The following is an 18114-nucleotide window of genomic DNA, read 5'->3' as shown; positions in this document are numbered from 1 at the left end:
GATATATTTTGTAGGCTTTGGATATGCATGTTTTAGTTGGCATCAACAATTATTGGTGTGTTTTGTCACAATTGACAGTTTAGCGAGAGACTAGGCTAACTGACAATTTTAACTTTCTGAAAGAAAAGGAAACAAATGAAAACAGCACGTTACAAAGGATACGTCTGATATTCATAGTTTGGCTTAGTATACAACAGGGGTGGATCCAGGATGGACTACTGGGGGGCAGTGGGTTGTAATGCCACTACTTACAAGTTATAGCTACTTTTAAGAGATTCAACTCTGGGTGGGTTTTATTTTATATTAAAATACACAAAGTTTCCTCTTCTTGGGGGCGATAGACCCTCCCTGGATTCTCCCCTGACTCAGGACAAGCCACACCGACAAGTGTTTGAGGCAAAGGTCAATTAATGACATTGGTATGCTGTTCCGTCAAAATCTCAATCTTGACCTGTTCTCTCACTGAACCCCTCAATTGAATGTTTAATACGTAAATTAGGCACTCCTACATCACAAACAGTAAATATAACCTACCTTATTCTACGTTTTTAAATGCATTTCTACAACTGATTGTAACTTTAAAGGTTCTCGTGAAGATTAGCTGGCGGAGGTTACCTAACATAGCCATGAGTTATCAAATTAACAGTTGTACATCGTGGGTGATGATAATGATCCTTAGGTTAGATGTTAAATTGGACTCGAGAGCGGAACAAGGGCTGATCTTATTCGTGTCTCAGACGGGGCATGGAATGGAACGAATATGAAAATAAGGTTGCTGTAATAGTTTTCCACAGGGTTTGTAAGATTTTCGAAACACTTGGCAATTTTTTTATCAAGACTTGACATTTTTTTAAAAAAAAATCAAGACTTGGCAATTTCAAGTTTCATCCCCCTCCCAATCTTGTAATGCTCGATACGCCGCTGTAAGCAATACATATTTTCGACAATATTCGTTGTTCATCTGTTTCCGCTGGGTTACAACGTGGTGAGCTGCATATGGGACTTTTAATAGTGTTATTATAATGAGAAAGAATTGCAAATTATGTTAATGTTCCTAAAAGAGGGAAATTGAAAGAGAAATTAAAATAAATAAGGGAGAGAAAAGTAATTACTTGAAAATAAAAATAAAGTCTTTGAGTTTAATGTCCCACGATTATGCTGTTAGGCTAAGGGAGACGGCGATTAAAGCAAGTTAACGATTATGGAATATTTGGTGGAATGAGAAAGTGGGAGGAAACCAAGTTCCCGAGAAAACCTACAAGCACGTATATGAAAATGAAGTAAAATATACACTGGCCTATGCTTTCTGGCCTATGCGAAGCAGAGTCATAGTTTGGAATGGAAAATGTGTTTTGAATCCTTGTATTTAGAGATTGAGAGTGTAAGTAACGAAATCACTTAATACATCCATTAAGATTTCGGAAAGCGAAATCTAAATTAGGTAAGCTAACTCCATGTACTAACTGCTTGCATCCGCTTCGTACATTGTTCGAAGGGTCACGAAGCAAATCACCTCATTTAGTCTACACATACCTAGTACTAGTGTTAATTACCTGCTTCGTTTGGGTTCGATCATTCTAAACTATTTTACTGGTAGCATATATTCGTTCGTTTAGCCAGAATTTCGTAATGGAAGGGGGGTGCGTGACTTGAAATACTGTGGTTACAACACCAGGGGATCGATCAATCTAAACTATTTTACTGGCAACATATCCATATTGATTTGTTAGGACAATAAAATGAGGATATGTTAGTAAGTATTTTAATTAAAGAATTATGAAGAAATCTTGCGTAAAAGAATAGAAAAAAGTATTAACAAAGACATAGTCTTCCGAGGTCATTCGAACTCGGTTCTTCTCGTCTTCTTTCTATTTCTCTTATCTTAGTTTAATGCCGTCAAGGATAGCAACGAGATCTCTTTCGGGAGTAAAGACATCCTATAAAATGGATTAGTGTTGCCGCGAAATTCAAAATGGTTCATATTATTGGTAATTCTGGGCATTGCTTAAGTCTAACTGACAGGCTATCTGAAAGAACCGGTTTATCGATCGCCATTTTAGTCCATAGGGTTACTGGCGCAAATCCCGGGGGATGAGGACATGTCCCCTCCAATCTTAGAACTGGGGGGGAACTTTCCCCTCAATAATCCGATTTGAAATGCGTTTTTTGGGGAGAAATGTGATGATTTGTGTTCGATTGCCACAAAGGAAAGTAAGATGAAATGATGTCCCCACCCCAGAATAAGCCTTCAATCTGCCCGCCTCACAATTTTGAAGACAACTCTGCTCCCCTGATCCTCCGCAGCATTGTTTTTCAACTTCATAAATATTTTGAACATCCTTAAAAAAATTATGAGAACTGTCTTACGCGTCCCTCCCAATGTTGAAGACAGATTTGCGCCGCTGCATAGGGTTAACATGGAGCTAGATGGAATTAGGAATGTTCCGTTACAATAATATCCAATTTCAACTTGATCGCCCCCCCCCCCCCGTTTCCTCCACACAAAGCTCCTCGTAAGAAAGAGTAACCAAACGATTATTGTAGCTTTATATTTTTGAGGCTGATTCATCTGTTTCATCTTTCCTTAATATTTTTCATTTCTGGATCCGAAGGGGGGGGGGGGGTCTGGACCCACCCCTTGGCTACGTGCCTGCTTCCCGTAAAAAGCTTCATTCGAACCCTGAATCAAACAACTCCATCTGTAAAGCAGTGCTGAGTTGATTTTAATATTCTTTTCTGCAACGAGGCTGTATGAGACGTGGACTTACTGATTAACATGGACTCCGAACCACTCCCGCCGGGAATCGAACGCGGGTCTCCCACACCAAAGGCGCGTACGCTAACCGCTTAACCATGAAGGAGCTCATCTCTAAAGCAGTGTAAGCAACAACAACAACAAAAAAAAGAAACACACACACACACACACACACACACACACATACACACATCCATACATACATACATACATACATACATACATATACTAGAAGTTTGCGCAATTGGGGATCAAAACATTCTCAATGAAGTATGAGAAATAGTAAACGTCAATCAAAGTGGGCTTCTGCTTATTCTTTACTTCGTTAATACTTAATTCCTTCTAGAAATAGTGAAACAATACTATGAAGTCACAGTACTTAAACATAATCGAAAGAATAAGACAAGGAAACAGAGTAATTTCCGACTGACTAAATTAGTCATATATACTTTACCTAACTGTTACATTGTATTTCTTACCATATTACGAAAGCGATATAACTTTTTTACCAGCGATAGAAGCTGGACGCAATCCAATACTGCAATTTAGACGCTGTAACGAAAGCTGCAAGTCAAACGCCTGACACTCCTAACTCTTCAAGCTGTGTAATAGCTGTTTCAAGCGGCCTGCAACTTATGACCTTGAAACTAAGTACTAGTAACCAAATTAATGCCAAGGTACGATACAAACACCCCAACTTGCCACAATGACGTCAACACAAGGAAAAAAGAAAAACATCTAATTTTTGGTTCCAAAATTATGAAACAATAATAATAATGTGTTAATTCTCAGTAACTCAAGCATTAGTTAACTAGAGACATAACAAGCAAAACAAAACAAAACAAAAAGAACCTTAAAGGTGAGCTCTCCCTGACTGCTGTTTTTAAATTTCAGTGAGGCTGTAAAATATGTTTTGTTTTATTGTTAAAAAACAAAAAGAAAAAGAAAAATAAAGAAAGAAATTAAATAAATTTTGTTGCAAATATCGTAGTAAAAATAGGTTTTCTAGACACAAGTGGCTCCGCGTAGCGTAGTTGCTAACGCTCTCGCCTTCGGTACGAGCGGACCCAGGTTCGATTCCGGTAGGGGCACTCGGTCGAAAAAGTATCAAAAGCTTTTAAGTCCAGCCATCCTGAATGAGGCTTTCTTGGGTTTTCCTCATTTCACACCAGGCAAATGCCGGGTGGTACCCAACATATAGGTCCCAGACCGTTTGCTTCCTTCCCTTTCCCCGGATAGTGTGCTCACCGAGGGACGTCATAACTCACTTGTGACGGGCTAACAAGGTCATTGATGCCGAAAGCCCAGAAATCTAAATCCTAAATCTTCACTACACAAGAAAATGTTCGCGCTGAAAACGGTTTCTTAGCAATTATGTTAAGCAGTCCTGTAGTAAATCTCCATCAAGTAATAAACCGTCACATATAAAAAGGAATGAATAAACACAACATTCATTTTGCGTACATTGAAATGTAAAAAGTTACAAAACATTAATATTCAAAGATTTCTCAAAATTCAGATTAACCCATTCCTTTCTCCTCAACCATTAACGAGTTACAATAGTAAGAATTGTAGTCATAAATCACATTACTTGTAATGTTTAGTACTATATTGAAGCAAGTTATACTAAAGGAATACCGGTATATAATTAATGGAATATTTAATTAAAGTGATAGTTTACTATTGCACTTACCCAGGCTTTTGTTTCCTTCCGCTCTTCTTTTCCGTTTGTAAACAACCTCGTTTATAAACCAACTCGCAAGCAAACGACCGTTGTTTCATGACGTCATCTATGGTGCAAGAAAGAGGTGTCTATGGGCGGTCAGGACCTCACACACAGATGGACGTATATAACAGATAGCTGAAGTATTTAACATACGTATACGTATTTAAATACAGAAGATTGTTAGATATCAGACATCTGCAGCGACATGATGTAATATCTAAGCGGGTAAAAGGCAATACCTGTGTAGCATATGGATAAAGTACGCTCCGTACAGACTTCCTTAGTAAACATAACGAATCCTTGTATTTGTACAATATACCGCTGTCCGGATAATGGATTTTTCTCAGTGTGATACTTACCGGACATTGCAATTAAAAGCCGTCTCAAATCACAAGATAGTCTCTGTTTTTCTTTACGTGAAATGATTCCTTCATATGTTTCTACAGAAATTGTGCGCATTTCGATGCCGTTTGAAGCTTCAATGCGCATCTCTGACATTGTATATAGTGACAACATATACATCGTTTTAAAGCTTATGATGCTTCCAGCAACTTTTATTCGAGCAACTTTTTCATATTTCTACTCTGGTAAGTTGTATGAGGCAATAAAAAGAATATGTCCCCTAACACAGATCCCAATTCTTTACTTTATCCTGACGTTATGCAAAAATGGTTACTCGATGATAAGTTGTAATCACTTCTTATGTTGCCTATAATATTAGAAGTATAATAGGGAGAGAATGACCCTTCTACGTTAATTAGTTTTCATGTTTTGTGGCATAAACTAAGTGCATGTGAGAAATCCAAGATGGCAGACTATTTATTCAAAATGGCGGAAAACCCACAACTGGAATTTTTGGGATTTTCTGGGAGTTAATGAGGAAGAGATCACGAACAAATTCTAGAAGTTCCCATCGTTTTATTCTAAATGTCTTCCTCATACCTTATTTTGACTGCATTATAAGTTCACGTTTCACATAGCGTTACAGCTGAAAGGGACGTTAAACTTAAGTCGACTGAACTCAGGATGAACATTAAAACAAAAATTGCAATCTTCTAGTCATCATTTCTGTTTTATGCTTTATTATTTAGAAATTCTTACTCCAAGCAAAGGCATAAATTACCCGTCATTGCTTCTCTAAAAATAAATAACTCGTTATCTGTTGTATACACAAGGGTTGGCCAGAAAAATATTTTTTCTTTTCTGAAACTCTATAGTGCGGAAAATGTGCTTCTATGGCACATAAATGAAATGCAAAAAAAATATATTGTTTTGTTTACGTCTGGCCGTAGTGCAACGACCCTAAACTTTGAAATGGGCCGCGGTGTCTCAGTGGTAGAGCGTTCACCTCTGGTGCTTGGTGTCTCAGGTTCGATTCTAGCCTCCACCACGTGAACTTTATGGTGGACAAATACCGTGTGCGTGAGTTTCCTCGGGGTTCTCCCGTTTCCTCTCACTTTCGTCATTAAACCATTTCATTCATTAATCATCATCACCGTCTCCTTTAGCCTAATCGCCATAATCGTGGCACATAAAACTCAAAGATTTCATTTCATTTTCCTAAAATTTTAAAAAAATATATGATTTTCATAACTTTTCCAATACATGGAGAAAACTCAAATAACTTCTATAACAAGTACCTGTAGTCATATTTCAATAGAGAAAGTTATAGAAAAGATAAATAAATGCAAAAGGAATACATTTTACAATATATTAGTAGCTTATTACACTTATAAAACATGTAAAATATCAATTTTCCGTTGAAATAAACATTTTCTCCTGATTGTGTAAAACTTCCGTTTTTAATGAAATACAGTCTTTTATTTGTCTTTAGTTTCTTTCGGTAGTTTGAAAAACGATTTGCTTAGAAAACTTGGCTTTGAATATCTTGACAAAAGTGTAGTTCTTATAAAATCATCCCTGGAATTAAAACCGAAGAGTTTTTAAGATGCCTCAGTTACCAGCTTCACACATTGTTCTAATGCTTAGTGTGACATAGGAATTTCCAAAGTTCCACTCAGCCGCTGTTTCACCCGATTGAACCTTAGACCAAATCTCGTGATTGGTAAATCTCCGCAGCAGAAGCTGAGGTGAAATTGTAACAGTGTTCCAGGGAATGATTTCGGTGTGGTTTGTAGCTAGGAAATTGATCTTAGGAAGTCGGAAATTCCTCATTGACTTCCTCTTCAAAGTTAAGTTTCTAGTCTTTATAATTCTTCTGAACCCTAGCTCTCTTACCTGATCCCTTGCATCTGCTAAAATAACATATTTTAAAGTAAGTTCTCCGGATGGCCAAAAAATGCATTTCTCCCACTTACTTGGTCAATGACTTTTAGCTAGTTTCCTGACAGGAATCTAGACGATTGTATAATTTGAAATTCATGTTTTGGTCCACCTGTGAAGTACTTACATTTTTTTATAAAAGCATACTAACATATAAGACTTTAGGAAAAAATAAATTAAGTTCTTGTGTTCATCTATTGCGGAGAACTCTATTCGCTGTTGTTAATAATCTTAAGTTTTAAAATTGATCTTTGTTTAAAATTTTTCGGTCAATTGTTGGAATCTCCCACTCAGCAGTGTCAAAATTTACCATTGGTAGTTTGTCACATTTACTTAGCTGTGTGCCATTCGCACCAGTAAATTATTTTGGCCCAGTTATTTCACCATCTAAATATAAAAACAAATGCCGGAATTGCAATTCATTAGAGGCACACACTCCACTGTATTGTCATTTAATTTGTTTTTCACTTTGGCAAATAACAGCCGTTTTCCACCGTGTATTGACAACTGTTCCATTACATCCAATTACGTCGAGTTTATGAAATGAAAATGCAGTTTTAGTCAAATTAGAATGAATGCATTAAGCAATGTTTTGAGCAGAAACAGAAGAGGGTGAAACATGACCAATGAACACAGAATTAGATTCTAGTAAAACTGAGTAATGTTCCTCTTTTATAGTACTTTGAAACTGCTTTCAGTTTACTTTCTCAATCACGAGGGTGCCATTCTTCCTCCCATCTAAATATAGACCTTGAATTGGGTTATACTTGTCCTTATTCTCTATTTGACACTCTGACCGGTTAACACTGTTTCTCTTCTAAGTTTATTTTTGTCAATAGCATGTGTGTGGCCATCATCATCTACGACACTAAATCTTGCAACACATTTGAAGCTATAGCTGCCATTGCTCTATCCGATACTCACGGATCACTAGTCAGAGCAGTATTTTTCAATTTAATGCGCATCTGCCATGGTGACTTACTTTCAGGCTAAAATTCTTCGAAGTCTTTATCGTTGCTATCTTCTCTCTTCAGACGAATCACTGCCTACCTCTCTTGACAGGACAGTTTCTGAATCTGTATATTTTGAACAAGATGGCTGTGATAATAAATTAACGTTGGACTGAGTTCTTTTATGTTCAACCAACTTCCTTTCATGTCTTTGGGGTATTCTCTTTTGTATTGTTACACTTCCAATTTTACCTATGCCAAAATTTCTTTCGGAGTACAAGAATTTTAGTTCCATAATGGCTATCTTTTTGTTTTTTCACAGTTACAGATAATAGTCACAGGCACTCACAGACCTCATTGTCAGTGACCTTTTGGCAATTGCAGTCAAATGTTATTTTTCACTTACATACAGAGACATCAAACAGCAACAAAAATTTTCTTTAGAAATGTTCAACTGTCCTTTTGAACTTTTCCTTATCCCACTTAAAGGACTTGATAAGATTACGATAACTGACATGGTATGCATTTATTAACTGAACAGTTCTGTAATGCGTTGCTGTTGGTATTGAAGCTTTATCAAACACAGACTTCACTTGTCTGCCACAACATTCGAAACTTGAGAAAAACTAACTGATGTGTTATTTATTTTTACTGCTAAGTTGTAATGTTAATGGAAGAAAACGCTTAAGACCTTCGTAAGTTCGAAGTTTATTCAATGATAAATCTTTTGGGTTGCCAAATAACGAACAGTTAAACTGGCTGCGGGTAATTTTCTTGTAAACAGCCATGACACAGTTGTTACTGTAATCAAATCACTAAACAGTTTGTAGGTTTCAATCAGTTATACATTTCAAAAAATGAAGTTTTGTTAAAAAAAAAAAAAAAAATACGTGTAATACTAATAAATTGTAAAATATATTCCTTCTCCATTTATTCATCTTTTCTGTAATTTTCTTTATTGAAATATGACTATAGGTACTTGTTATAGAAGTTACTTGAATTTTCTCCATGTACTGGAAAAGTTATGAAAATATATACTTTTTCAAAGTTTGGGGTCGTTGTGGTACCGCCAGCTGTATATTTCTTTTGCATTTAGCATAGATGAAAGCTTTCCGCAGTATAGCGTTTCAAACAAGGAATTGGTTACTGTTATTCAAAAATTTCTTTTTACGAAGCACGGGCATAGATAACCCATTACTGCTTCTCTAAAAATATCAAGAATCAACGAAATTACCACGCGTACGATGGACCGTTATTCTGAATTAATAGCTGTAGACCGCAAGAAACACTGTGCGAAGAAAAGTGTTCACCCAAAACTCAACAGAAACTTCGTTACTAAAAGGAAAAACGCAGAACATTTTATTCAGAAAAAGAAAAAGGTAAAGAATATTGCTACTAAAATTTTGTCCCTGTCCCTATATTACAAAATGTTTGATATTAGGTAAACGTAGTACTGTGCTGCCACCTATGAGTAACTATTGTACATATGACACTAATATTTCTGCTGTCGTAAACTAAATATATTACCATTTACGTCATTGTTACAGGAATGGACGTCACTGTTAAGAATGTATAGACTATGTTTGGAAGTGTGTGTGTAACTCTTGCGAAGAGACAAAAGCAAAATAATAATAATAAAAAAAAACAGATAACATCGATTATATAACAGTGAATTTTCTATATATACAACGCATTCCGGAATATCTAATTAACTTATATCTATCAAAGAAGACTTTCGAGATGTAACCAGTGGACGGAATGCAACTAAATGTGGTAATAGTACATTTGAGAATACGGAGAAGGAATTGTTATAGCAAAGCTAAACACGTGAACTCTCAAAAGGGGGGGGGAGCCAATTGTACCTCTGGACAGGGTCGAACCAAGGCAAAATTTTCACCAGGGCAAAGTGATTTTTCGGCCCCCCTAGTCATAGAATATATTTTATTACTGTGATTTTAATATTTTAAACATTTTTTAAATAAAAAATAAATACATAATAAGGTATATTTAATACTTAAACACAGTATCACATTGTGTTATATTATTATTATTATTATTATTATTATTATTATTATTATTATTATTATTATTTTATTTATATACTCATATGTAAAAACAGAAACAATATCTAACAACATTTAGTGAATATTACTAATGGTGGTTTGATTGTTGCTATATTGTAAAATGCTTTGTTATATCAATACCATGAGGAGACATCTGCCAAATATCCGACTATGTAACAACCCATTCTAATAAAGTGCCGCAACAAAACTCTTTGGGGTCCCGCTGCAATAGGATACTTGGGACTCCGCCATAAGGGAAGGTGTTTTCAATATAATAATAAAAGCAGCAAACAATATTACACACACACAAACATCGAAATACTTTACTCCCAAATTAATCTTAAATAATGGAAGAACATAAGATAGGAAGAGTATATTTACATAAGGCATTTCACAATTCACCATAATTTTACACAACTTTTAAAAAGCGCAGTGCCATATCCATCATGCAAACAAGTGAAATGTTTTTTTTTCAATATATTACATATATTTTTTAAAGAAAAAACAAAAAAAAAATGTTATTCATACTGTATCATAGTTATACACATCTTACTTAAAGAAAAGAAGACTATAATTAAGAAATATAAAGTTAATATTAGGGACGTTGCACAACTGGTGGAACAATTTCAAAATAACTTTTTTGTAATGGATTCAAATATACAAACACGCGAAATACCATATAATATAACAAAAATTTATACTAAACTTGTCTGAAGAAGTTTTTTCTCCTAGATTTAGCATCAGTAAAATCTGAAACAATCTTGTTTATGTTTAGCTTTGAAGTTTGTTTTCGTTCTACGTTTAATATAGCAACATTTGTTAACCTTTGTTGTGAGATCCTACTTCTCAAGTTGTTCTTTGAGCTTTGATTTTGAGAACAAGCAAGCGTTCAGCAGAAGCCACACCTACTGGTACTGTTAGAAAAATTACACACGCACTAAGCCAACACCACCTAGATCTCAAATTTAGGTGGTGTTGGGTAAGCACATATGGAAAAGACGTAGAATACTCATTTTCCAGCTGCGAACAAAACTATTTCCCGAATTGTTCGAAAGTTACCTGTTTCAGCCCTATTATAATCTCTGAATATCAGTATTTGCCGTGGAATATCGGAGCATACATCACTACTGTACTTTGTAGCAAAGTTATATCCACAATTCTGAATCTCTTCAGATTCAAACAACCGTTTTGCTGGGGTGTGAAAAGAAGCGCTATTGAGCATTTTAGTCATTCTGAGGAAACGGGTGCTAAGTTGTGACGCAATGGAATCCAGGATAGGAGAAAACAGACTGACACGAAATGTCTTATGATATATCTAGTCTAGTCTAAGTTGATATTTTGAAATATATGACTGATTGATACCTACAAACTGTTTAGTGATTTGATTACAGTAACAAATGTGTCATTGCTGTTTACAAGAAAATTACCCGCAGCCAGTTTAACTGTTCGTTATTTGGCAACCCAAAAGATTTATCATTGAATAAACTTCGAACTTACGAAGGTCTTAAGCGTTTTCTTCCATTAACATTACAACTTAGCAGTAAAAATAAATAACACATCAGTTAGTTTTTCTCAAGTTTCGAATGTTGTGGCAGACAAGTGAAGTCTGTGTTTGATAAAGCTTCAATACCAACAGCAACGCATTACAGAACTGTTCAGTTAATAAATGCATACCATGTCAGTTATCGTAATCTTATCAAGTCCTTTAAGTGGGATAAGGAAAAGTTCAAAAGGACAGTTGAACATTTCTAAAGAAAATTTTTGTTGCTGTTTGATGTCTCTGTATGTAAGTGAAAAATAACATTTGACTGCAATTGCCAAAAGGTCACTGACAATGAGGTCTGTGAGTGCCTGTGACTATTATCTGTAACTGTGAAAAAACAAAAAGATAGCCATTATGGAACTAAAATTCTTGTACTCCGAAAGAAATTTTGGCATAGGTAAAATTGGAAGTGTAACAATACAAAAGAGAATACCCCAAAGACATGAAAGGAAGTTGGTTGAACATAAAAGAACTCAGTCCAACGTTAATTTATTATCACAGCCATCTTGTTCAAAATATACAGATTCAGAAACTGTCCTGTCAAGAGAGGTAGGCAGTGATTCGTCTGAAGAGAGAAGATAGCAACGATAAAGACTTCGAAGAATTTTAGCCTGAAAGTAAGTCACCATGGCAGATGCGCATTAAATTGAAAAATACTGCTCTGACTAGTGATCCGTGAGTATCGGATAGAGCAATGGCAGCTATAGCTTCAAATGTGTTGCAAGATTTAGTGTCGTAGATGATGATGGCCACACACATGCTATTGACAAAAATAAACTTAGAAGAGAAACAGTGTTAACCGGTCAGAGTGTCAAATAGAGAATAAGGACAAGTATAACCCAATTCAAGGTCTATATTTAGATGGGAGGAAGAATGGCACCCTCGTGATTGAGAAAGTAAACTGAAAGCAGTTTCAAAGTACTATAAAAGAGGAACATTACTCAGTTTTACTAGAATCTAATTCTGTGTTCATTGGTCATGTTTCACCCTCTTCTGTTTCTGCTCAAAACATTGCTTAATGCATTCATTCTAATTTGACTAAAACTGCATTTTCATTTCATAAACTCCACGTAATTGGATGTAATGGAACAGTTGTCAATACACGTTGGAAAACGGCTGTTCTTTGCCAAAGTGAAAAATAAATTAAATGACAATACAGTGGAGTGTGTGCCTCTAATGAATTGCAATTCCGGCATTTGTTTTTATATTTAAATGGTGAAATAACTGGGCAAAAATAATTTACTGGTTTGAATGGCACACAGCTCAGTAAATGTGAGAAAGTACCAATGGTACATTTTCAGAGTGCTGAGTGTAAGATTCCAAAAATTGACAGAAAAATTTTAAACAAAGATCTATTTTAAAACTTAAGATTATTAACAACAGCGAATAGAGTTCTCCGCAATAGATGAACACAAGAACTTAATTTATTTTTTCCTAAAGTCTTATATGTTAGTATGCTTTCATAAAAAAAAGTAAGTACTTCATAAGTAGGCCAAAACATGTATTTGAAATTATAGAATCGTCTAGATTCCTGTCAGATAAACTAGCTAAAAGTCATTGACCAAATAAGTGAGAGAAACGCATTTTTTGGCCATCCGGAGAACTTACTTTAAAATATGATATTTTAGCAGATGCAAGGCATCATGTAAGAGAGCTAAGGTCCAGAAGAATTATAAAGACTAGAAACTTAACTTTGAAGAGGAAGTCAATGAGGAATTTCCGACTTCCTAAGATCAATTTCCTAGCTACAAACCACACCGAAATCATTCCCTGGAACACTGTTACAATTTCACCTCAGCTTCTGCTGCGGAGATTTACCGATCACGAGATTTGGTCTAAGGTCCAATCGGGTGAAACAGCGGCTGAGTGGAACTTTGGAAATTCCCATGTCACACTCAAGCATGAGAACGATGTATGAAGCTGGTAACTGAGGCATCATAAAAGGTCTTCGGTTTTAATTCCAAGGATGATTTTATAAGAAATACACTTTTGTCAAGATATTCAATGCAAAGTTTTCAAGCAATTCATTTTTCGAACTATCAAAAGAAATTAAATACAAATAAAAGATTGTATTTCGTTACAAACTGAAGTTTTACAGAAGCAAGAAAAAATGCTCATTCAATAGAAATTTATCCTTTTAAATGTTTTTATAAGTATAATAAGCTACTAATATATTGTAAAATGTATTCCTTTTCCATTTATTTATCTTTTCTATAACTTTCTCTATTGAAATATGACTACAGGTACTTGTTATAGAAGTTATTTGAGTTTTCTCCATGTATTGGAAAAGTTATGAAAATCATATATTTTTTTTAAAATTTTAGGAAAATGAAATGAAATCTTTGAGTTTTATGTGCCACGATTATGGCGATTAGGCTAAAGGAGACGGTGATGATGATTAATGAATGAAATGGTTTAATGACGAAAGTGAGAGGAAACGGGAGAACCCCGAGGAAGCTCACGCACACGGTGTTTGTCCACCACAAAGTTCACGCGGTGGGGGATAGAATCGAACATGAGACACCAAGCACCAGAGGTGAACGCTCTACCACTGAGACACAGCGGCCCATTTCAAAGTTTAGGGTCGTTGCACTACGGCCAGACGTAAACAAAACAATATATTTTTTTTTGCATTTCATTTATGTGCCATAGAAGCACATTTTCCGCAGTATAGCGTTTTAAGCAAAGAAAAAACATTTTTCTTCCCACCCTAGTGTATAAAACAGATAACGAGTTATTTATTTTTAGAGAAGCAATGATAGGTAATTTATGCCTTTGCTTGAAGTAAGAATTTCTAAATAATAGAGCATAAAACAGAAATGATGACTAGAAGTTTGCAATTTTTCTTTTACTGTTTATCCTGAGTTCAGTCGACTTAAGTTTAACGTCCCTTTCAGCTGTAACGCTATGTGAAACGTGAACTTATAATGCAGTCAAAATAAGGTATGAGGAAGACATTTAGAATAAAGCGATGGGAACTTCTAGAATTTGTTCGTGATCTCTTCCTCATTGACCCCCAGAAAATCCCAAAGAATCCAGTTACGGGTTTTCCGCCATTTTGAGTAAATAGTCTGCCATCTTGGATTTCTCACATGCACTTAGTTTATGCCACAAAACATGAAAACTAATTAACGTAGAAGGGTCATTCTCTCCCTATTATACTTCTAATATTATAGGCAACATAACAAGTGATTACAACGTATCATCGAGTAACCATTTTTGCATAACGTCAGGTTAAAGTAAAGAATTGGGATCTGTGTTAGGGGACATATTCTTTTTATTGCCTCATACAACTTACCAGAGAAGAAATATGAAAAAGGTGCTCGAATAAAAGTTGCTGGAAGCATCATAAGCTTTAAAACGATGTATATGTTGTCACTATATACAATGTCAGAGATGCGCATTGAAGCTTCAAACGGCAACGAAATGCGCACAATTTCTGTAGAAACATATGAAGGAATCATTTCACGTAAAGAAAAACAGAGACTATCTTGTGATTTGAGACGGCTTTTCATTGCAATGTCCGGTAAGTATCAACAGGTTTGGAAGTCTGGCAGGTTTAATAAAACAGTGGTGTCGGTATAGGGAGCGCAAGAAGTCGACTTCTGCACTATCTTCCTGTATATGTGTCCATTGAAATTAGTGTTTGAGATAAACGTTTCAAAAAGAAGATGAAATTTATTAAAAGATATTTTACTAATGTTGTTATTGTGCAAAAAATCCAGTTGCAGACTTTTCGCTCTTTTGAATAAATAGCCCTTGCACAGTTAAATTACGACAAAAAACGATCAAACTTAATGTTTTTTTTTTAGATTAAACCTGTTAGAATATATTACATGTATTGATATTATACTAAAAGAGTCCCAAAACTCTCGTTTCTGGTTTTACGCTATTTTAAATAAGAAATACGCCATCTTGAAATTTTCCCCACCACTTAGCTTTTGCCTTATCGTTCCTAAGCCAATAAACGTAGATGTGTCACTCTTTCTTTATTATACTTCTAATATTATATATAGGTTATATAATACGTGATCAGTTTGTTTGCGTTGGCGTTACCAAAAGTTCAACGTACTTTAAAGTTGTATCTATTATTGCTTGAAAATATAAATTTAAGAAAAAAATAAAAATAGTAATTTAAACAAGGAATTAATTTTTAAAAATGAAGAAAAATATACTTACCGGAATTATTTGAGGTGGTTTTTGTATCCCATTTACAGGAAATATTATCATAACCTGTTTCATGATTTTCATTATTTAACTATACGTAGGGAAGACAGGGGCACATTTGCCAACTTTTTAAAATTGCATGTCTGGTGTTTTATCTGAAAACTATTTAGAGGTAAACAGAATATCATTTTCTCCTTTATACTCTTATGAACGAAGTGCAACAGGAATTTTTTCACAAAAAGAATATTGAGTTTCACTACCAATCAGGGATGAATTCAGGGGGTAGCCCGGGGAATCTCCCCCGCAGAAAATTCTGTCTCCCCCGGGGAAACCCCCAGAATTTCAGTCCCAAAATGTAGAAATTATTTCACCCAATTATTTGCTTTTCTTTCCGTGCACATGCAGAAGAAATCATATCTCTCAATATACATATAAATGACGCAGAGTCATTCTATATAAATATTAAACATGTAACATCTAAGATCGAATACCAAATAGTGAATAAAACTTTTATTTCTTAAGGCTATGACCGAGTTTGGCAAAACATGAAATTGTCAACTGTTGAAGAAAGGTTTGTATTTTGGTAGGTAGTATACTCTCGCCCTATATTATATATTAGTAGGTAGCACTAGCACAGATTGAGGTAGGATAGGAAAGATAGGGAAGATCTTTCGATCTTTCCGTATGATATCTGATGTTAGCAGACTTCAGTTCTTGAAAACGTACAGTTCTTGCACTATTTGAAATAGAGCGCCTAAATCCCATTTCTCGTATCGGAAGTAACAGACGTAAATGTGTTTTATGATTATTAAAGTAAATACACCTTTCTTTAATTAAAAATAAGCCAGTTAAAGGGTGAGATTCCGAGGGCGTCATTTAGACGGATCAGGGAGGAACAGTTATCCCTCCTGGGTCAGAGATTTATATAGAATTTATCAATATAATAGTAGTATATAAGTGAAAGATTGCTATTGAAGGTGATGTAGATCTTGCTCAGTGCCCTTCCATGAAGGAAGGGCAAGTGGAGCAAAGGCCCCAGAGCCCGAAGTAAGGGGCGCAAAATTCGGGAGGGAAAAGAAAAGAAAAAAGGGAAGAAAAAAGAGAGGAATGAAACACATGTTGGCATGTGCATAAATATAAAATGAATGGAAAAAATAATGAAAGTGCTAAAAATCAACGAAAAGCAGGGTTTACTTTTTAAAATTTTCTCAACTTTCGTAGGTGGTCTGTCGACCACACTCATATATACGGGGGTTTCATCGTATATGCTCGCCCCAAGCGCTGATTTTCCACGACACGGAACTAATTCTACTGAAGATTAAGTAAACTAAATTATTGATGTGTATGCAGTGAAGAAACCAAGGCTAATATGCTTGATTTAGAATCAGAAGTGTGAGAAAGATTTTTTTGATTTAGAATCAGAAGTTTTTAAAAGCATTTAAATTAACTCAAAAAATATTTGAGTTAATTTAAATCTTATTAAAAACTTCTACATTGCTAACAAACAGTAACTACTGAATATAGGAAATAATAACATAAATAGCTACTGTAAATAGCAGTTAAAGTTTAGTCTAAAATATTTTTGCCAGTCTTTATTTAATGTTTTAGATAAAATTAAACGATTGTTTTTTTTTTAAATGATAATGTCACATTGAATATTTATTAGCAATTAGTCTCAATATTAGGATAGACGTGCATGAGAATGGAATTGTTAAATATGCTGCTTTCTTGCAAAAATACTGAAAAACAGCCCTCCCTCCCCGAGAAGTTCACATATCCCCCCGGGCGAAAATGTCTGAATTCAACACTGCTACCAATGGATAAGTGTGATCATGTGACGTTGGAAAATGTGCTTCGCATGCGATGCAAGTTGGCCAACCTACTAAAACTATACAGGGGCAAATGTTCCAACTACTTCAAATGCTAAAACACAGGTAATAAATCGTTGCTTTTACTGAAAATGTACCTTTTGTTTATTGCTTGGACAGTATAGGGAAGTGAGATTATGGTAGGCCTAAGCAACAAGTTAACAAAAGTCATCATTGTCTGAATCACAATGAACGCGAAGAAATAATACATCTCCCTTTGTACAGATTTTGTGTGCCCAGTAATTGCACTTTACCCACTCACTTCTATTTTGCCTAAGAGCTGGGTAAAGGTTCAAAGTAATAAATGCATAAGCAATCTTCATTATCTTCATCATCATTATCGATGCGGGCCACTCAGCAGATTGTCCTGTAGTCGACACGCCAATGATCGCGGCAGTTTGCGTGTGGGTGTCGTTTTCCTGGAAGCCAGGTACTCATGATACACCCTTAAACAGTTGGCTTTGAATATCCGAGTGCAGCAGCCACTTCCGAATTCGGGCCACCCAGTCGTATAACCCCTACGATTTGACCATGGTCAAGTGCACTCAGGCTCTTTGTGTTGCCCACCACACACTGCACCGACACGGATACTGAGAGAGGAAATACACGGCAGTAGTACCCTCGCGATGCATTTCATTCACATGCACTGGTGGAGCATCTTCAGGGAGGTTTCTGTAACTTTTCTGCTGTCTCTAATTCAACTGCTGATCAGTGTATATGGCAAAGTAAAAGGCCTTGCGGCGATAAATGAACTTAGAA

Source organism: Thermobia domestica, chromosome 14 (genome assembly GCF_964235325.1).
Source record: "Thermobia domestica chromosome 14, izTheDome1.hap1.1, whole genome shotgun sequence".
Lineage (NCBI taxonomy): Eukaryota > Metazoa > Arthropoda > Insecta > Zygentoma > Lepismatidae > Thermobia > Thermobia domestica.
This window is presented reverse-complemented; position numbering follows the sequence as displayed.